Here is a 6108-nt window from a genome sequence, read left to right on the forward strand (position 1 = left end):
CTGAAATTTCAAAGAGGCTACTCATTAACTGAAATTTGAACATCGACAACTGGGTAACCAAATGTCAGAGCGACAAATGATTAACCAAGCAGGCAACTGATTAACTGAAAACTTGTCATTCACATTTGGGACGGAATTCAGGATGGGAATGTATTCGGCCCCCTTACCGGCCTTGGGGTGCTGCTTTCCCGCTTGTGGAACCGAGTTGGGGTCGTCAAATGGCCTGGTGCATTGTTTGAAACACTGGTTAATGAGTTGTCAAGGTCGGAAATCATAGAACATAAGAGCAGCTCATTAACTGAAATTTTGAACATCGACAACTGGTTAACCAAAAGCCAGAGCGACAAATGATTAACCAAGGAGGCAACTCATTAACTGAATTTCGAACATCGACAACTGGTTAACCAAGAGTCAGAGCGACAAATGATTAACCAAGGAGGCAACTCATTAACTGAATTTCGAACATCGACAACTGGGTAACCAAAAGACACAGGGACAAATGAGTAACCAAAGGGCCAACTCATTAACTGAAATTTCAAAGAGGCTACTCATTAACTGAAATTTGAACATCGACAACTGGTTAACCAAATGTCAGAGCGACAAATGAGTAACCAAGCAGGCAACTGATTAACTGAAAACTTGTCATTCACATTTGGGACGGAATTCACGATGGGAATGTATTCGGCCCCCTTACCGGGCCTTGGGGTGCTGCTTTCCCGCTTGTGGAACCGAGTTGGGGTCGTCAAATGGCCTGGTGCATTGTTTGAAACACTGGTTAATGAGTTGTCAAGGTCGGAAATCATAGAACATAAGAGCAGCTCATTAACTGAAATTTTGAACATCGACAACTGGTTAACCAAAAGCCAGAGCGACAAATGATTAACCAAGGAGGCAACTCATTAACTGAATTTCGAACATCGACAACTGGTTAACCAAATGTCAGAGCGACAAATGATTAACCAAGGAGGCAACTCATTAACTGAATTTCGAACATCGACAACTGGTTAACCAAGAGTCAGGGCGACAAATGATTAACCAAGGAGGCAACTCATTAACTGAATTTCGAACATCGACAACTGGGTAACCAAAAGACACAGGGACAAATGAGTAACCAAAGGGCCAACTCATTAACTGAAATTTCAAAGAGGCTACTCATTAACTGAAATTTGAACATCGACAACTGGTTAACCAAATGTCAGAGCGACAAATGAGTAACCAAGCAGGCAACTGATTAACTGAAAACTTGTCATTCACATTAGGGACGGAATTCACGATGGGAATGTATTCGGCCCCCTTACCGGGCCTTGGGGTGCTGCTTTCCCGCTTGTGGAACCGAGTTGGGGTCGTCAAATGGCCTGGTGCATTGTTTGAAACACTGGTTAATGAGTTGTCAAGGTAGGAAATCATAGAACATAAGAGCAGCTCATTAACTGAAATTTTGAACATCGACAACTGGTTAACCAAAAGCCAGAGCGACAAATGATTAACCAAGGAGGCAACTCATTAACTGAATTTCGAACATCGACAACTGGTTAACCAAGAGTCAGGGCGACAAATGATTAACCAAGGAGGCAACTCATTAACTGAATTTCGAACATCGACAACTGGGTAACCAAAAGACACAGGGACAAATGAGTAACCAAAGGGCCAACTCATTAACTGAAATTTCAAAGAGGCAACTCATTAACTGAAATTTTGAACATCGACAACTGGTTAACCAAAAGCCAGAGCGACAAATGATTAACCAAGGAGGCAACTCAGTAACTGAATTTCGAACATCGACAACTGGTTAACCAAATGTCAGAGCGACAAATGATTAACCAAGGAGGCAACTCATTAACTGAATTTCGAACATCGACAACTGGCTAACCAAGAGTCAGAGCGACAAATGATTAACCAAGGAGGCAACTCATTAACTGAATTTCGAACATCGACAACTGGGTAACCAAAAGACACAGGGACAAATGAGTAACCAAAGGGCCAACTCATTAACTGAAATTTCAAAGAGGCTACTCATTAACTGAAATTTGAACATCGACAACTGGGTAACCAAATGTCAGAGCGACAAATGATTAACCAAGCAGGCAACTGATTAACTGAAAACTTGTCATTCACATTTGGGACGGAATTCAGGATGGGAATGTATTCGGCCCCCTTACCGGGCCTTGGGGTGCTGCTTTCCCGCTTGTGGAACCGAGTTGGGGTCGTCAAATGGCCTGGTGCATTGTTTGAAACACTGGTTAATGAGTTGTCAAGGTCGGAAATCATAGAACATAAGAGCAGCTCATTAACTGAAATTTTGAACATCGACAACTGGTTAACCAAAAGCCAGAGCGACAAATGATTAACCAAGGAGGCAACTCATTAACTGAATTTCGAACATCGACAACTGGTTAACCAAGAGTCAGAGCGACAAATGATTAACCAAGGAGGCAACTCATTAACTGAATTTCGAACATCGACAACTGGGTAACCAAAAGACACAGGGACAAATGAGTAACCAAAGGGCCAACTCATTAACTGAAATTTCAAAGAGGCTACTCATTAACTGAAATTTGAACATCGACAACTGGTTAACCAAATGTCAGAGCGACAAATGAGTAACCAAGCAGGCAACTGATTAACTGAAAACTTGTCATTCACATTTGGGACGGAATTCACGATGGGAATGTATTCGGCCCCCTTACCGGGCCTTGGGGTGCTGCTTTCCCGCTTGTGGAACCGAGTTGGGGTCGTCAAATGGCCTGGTGCATTGTTTGAAACACTGGTTAATGAGTTGTCAAGGTAGGAAATCATAGAACATAAGAGCAGCTCATTAACTGAAATTTTGAACATCGACAACTGGTTAACCAAGAGTCAGAGCGACAAATGATTAACCAAGGAGGCAACTCATTAACTGAATTTCGAACATCGACAACTGGTTAACCAAAAGACACAGGGACAAATGAGTAACCAAAGGGCCAACTCATTAACTGAAATTTCAAAGAGGCAACTCATTAACTGTAATTTTGAACATCGACAACTGGTTAACCAAAAGCCAGAGCGACAAATGAGTAACCAAGGAGGCAACTCATTAACTGAATTTCGAACATCGACAACTGGTAAACCAAAAGACACAGGGACAAATGAGTAACCAAAGGGCCAACTCATTAACTGAAATTTCAAAGAGGCAACTCATTAACTGAATTTCGAACATCGACAACTGGTTAACCAAATGTCAGAGCGACAAATGATTAACCAAGCAGGCAACTGATTAACTGAAATTTTAAAATTGACAACTGGATAACCAAAAGTGGGAACTCATGCTTCGGACGGGCTTACATACGGCAGGCTGACGCCCGGCAGAGGCCCGGGCTTCGCCTCCCTTGCGTAAGCGACCGTCTCCGAATCGATTAAAGGCGTAAAATCGGAGTTCAGAGCGGGAAAATTTTTTCCCGAAAACGGCCGGAAAAAAAAAAATGTCTCCTTTTCCGCCGAGCAGGGTGGCATTCGAACGGGCACGGGAAGCCGCGTCTAACGGTGTAAAAACGGCTTGGCTCCGACGCGGGAGTGCGGAGATATGGCCGTTCAAAGTTGTACTGGAAGTCCGGAAGGAGAAAAATTTGACTGCCTGTAGCCGAAAAAAGTTCCAGCGGTCGGTCACAAAAGTCAAATCCGTCCCGCTGATTTGACACTTGTCATTTCTGGCAGGGGGGATTGGCGGGGTACCTGGAGAATGGTAGGAGGTGGTTTTTCGAGACTTTATCTGTTTTCCAGATTACTGTCTAGGGCCTCCAGGTCTGCAGAGACCGACCCGGGCTGCCGTCCAACCGACTTTTAACCCTTTTTGGGTGGAAATTTATTTCCATTTTTAACCAATTTTCGGGTTTTTGGTCGGGCTTAAAAACGGCAGCCTGACGCCCGGCAGAGGCCGGGGCTTCGGCTCCCTTGCGTAAGGGACCGTATACGAAACGATTAAAGCCGAAAAATCCGAGTTCAGAGCGGGAATTTTTTTTCCCGAAATCGGCCGAAAAATAAAAAAATTCTCCTTTTCCGCCGAGCAGGGCGGCATTCGAACGGGCACGGGAAGCCGCGTCTAACGGTGTAAAAACGGCTTGGCTCCGACGCGGGAGTGCGGAGATATGGCCGTTCAAAGTTGTACTGGAAGTCCGGAAGGAGAAAAATTTGACTGCCTGTAGCCGAAAAAAGTTCCAGCGGTCGGTCACAAAAGTCAAATCCGTCCCGCTGATTTGACACTTGTCATTTCTGGCAGGGGGGATTGGCGGGGTACCTGGAGAATGGTAGGAGGTGGTTTCTCGAGACTTTGTCTGTTTTCCAGATTACTGTCTAGGGCCTCCAGGTCTGCAGAGACCGACCAGGGCTGCCGTCCAACCGACTTTTAACCCTTTTTGGGTGGAAATTTATTTCCATTTTTAACCAATTTTCGGGTTTTTGGTCGGGCTTAAAAAACGGCAGCCTGACGCCTGGCAGAGGCCGGGGCTTCGGCTCCCCTTGCGTAAGGGACCGTATTCGACCCGATTAAGCCCCGAAAATGGATCCAAATGTCGGCCGACCAAGTAAGCTTGCTGGGGAGAGAGACTAAGTGCCGGGCTTGGCACCTCATTAACCAGTGAAAAGTTTTGGCTGCTGGAGAGACTAAGTCCCAGCCTGGGCACATCATTAACCATAAATGAAAAAGGCGAGGCCGAGTCTGGTGCATGGCTAACTGATTAACCAAATTGGCAAGGCCCGGGCTGAAAGTGAATGAGCGACCCGTGGCCAGGGGGCTGGAATGCGGGAGAGAATCCAACCCCCAAAATATGGAAGTCCGATGAGAAAATATTCGGCCGCCTTTTGCGGGCCTCGGGTGTTGCTTCCCGGCCTGGGAAAGTGAGTTGCTCCCGCCGAATTGACATGTGCATTTAACGATTTCGAGACATGATTAACCAAAACGCGGAAGTCCGATGAGAAAATATTAGGGCCCTTCAAGCGGGCCTCCGGTGATGCTTTCCGGCTTGGGAAAGTGAATTGCTCCCGCCGAATTGACATGTGCATTTAACGATTTCGAGACATGATTAACCAAAACGCGGAAGTCCGATGAGAAAATATTCGGCCGCCTTTTGCGGGCCTCGGGTGTTGCTTCCCGGCCTGGGAAAGTGATTTGCTACCGCCAAATTGACATGTGTCATTTCTGGCAAGTGTCTCAGGACATAGTTAATGAGTTGCAGTTTGGGAAATCATTAACCTCGTCGGAAGTCCCGATGAAGAAAAAAAAAAGTGCCATTTGCGGGGATTTGGGTGCTCCTGGTCGGATAGAGGTGGCCGTTTGACCCGCTGATTTGACACTTGTCATTTCTGGCAGGGGGGGTTGGCGGGGTGCCCGGAGATTTTCGGGAACACGATTTTCAGAACAAAATTCACTCAGCGGGAGCACTTTGAAAATGCCCGAAAAGTGTTACTTTGCTAAAAGGCTCATTTTATCAATATAGAGACCTTTCAAAGAGTATTGGAAAGTCATATTAAAGTGGTTTTGTGGCTTTTATGACTTAATGACAAAAAACTCTAAGTGTGAATCTGAAATCGTAGACAGACAGCAGAAACATATAAATAATTCCAGCGTCTAAGTTTCATTTGCTGTCTGTCACACAGGTGCCTCTGAACCGGTCAGGGCCTGTGACCCCACTGAGCTTGTGTTTTGTGGCTTATGCACACGCAGTGTTTGCACCAAGTTCCCCTGTGTTGTGCGCTCAGTGGGCCCGTCCAAGACAGCAGAAACAAGATGTACATGCCAGCGTCTTTAAAGTTTCATTTGTTGTCTTGTCACACAGGTGCCTCTGAACCGGTCAGGGCCTGTGACCCCACTGAGTTGTTTACTGGGGCTAATGCACAAGCAGTGTTTTGTCAGAGAGTTCCACTGTGTTGTGCGCTCAGTGGGTCCGTCTAAAATGACAAGACAGCAGAAACATTCCAGCGAGTTTCATTTGTTGTCTTGTCACACAGGTGCCTCTGAACGGGTCAGGGCCTGTGACCCCCGCTGAGTTGTTTACTGGGGCTAACGCACAAGCAGTGTTTGTCAGAGAGTTCCACTGTGTTGTGCGCTCAGTGGGTCCGTCTAAAATGACAAGACAG

Source organism: Somniosus microcephalus, unplaced genomic scaffold (genome assembly GCF_052327205.1).
Source record: "Somniosus microcephalus isolate GS21.2 unplaced genomic scaffold, FLI_Smic_1.0 scaffold1785, whole genome shotgun sequence".
NCBI lineage: Eukaryota > Metazoa > Chordata > Chondrichthyes > Squaliformes > Somniosidae > Somniosus > Somniosus microcephalus.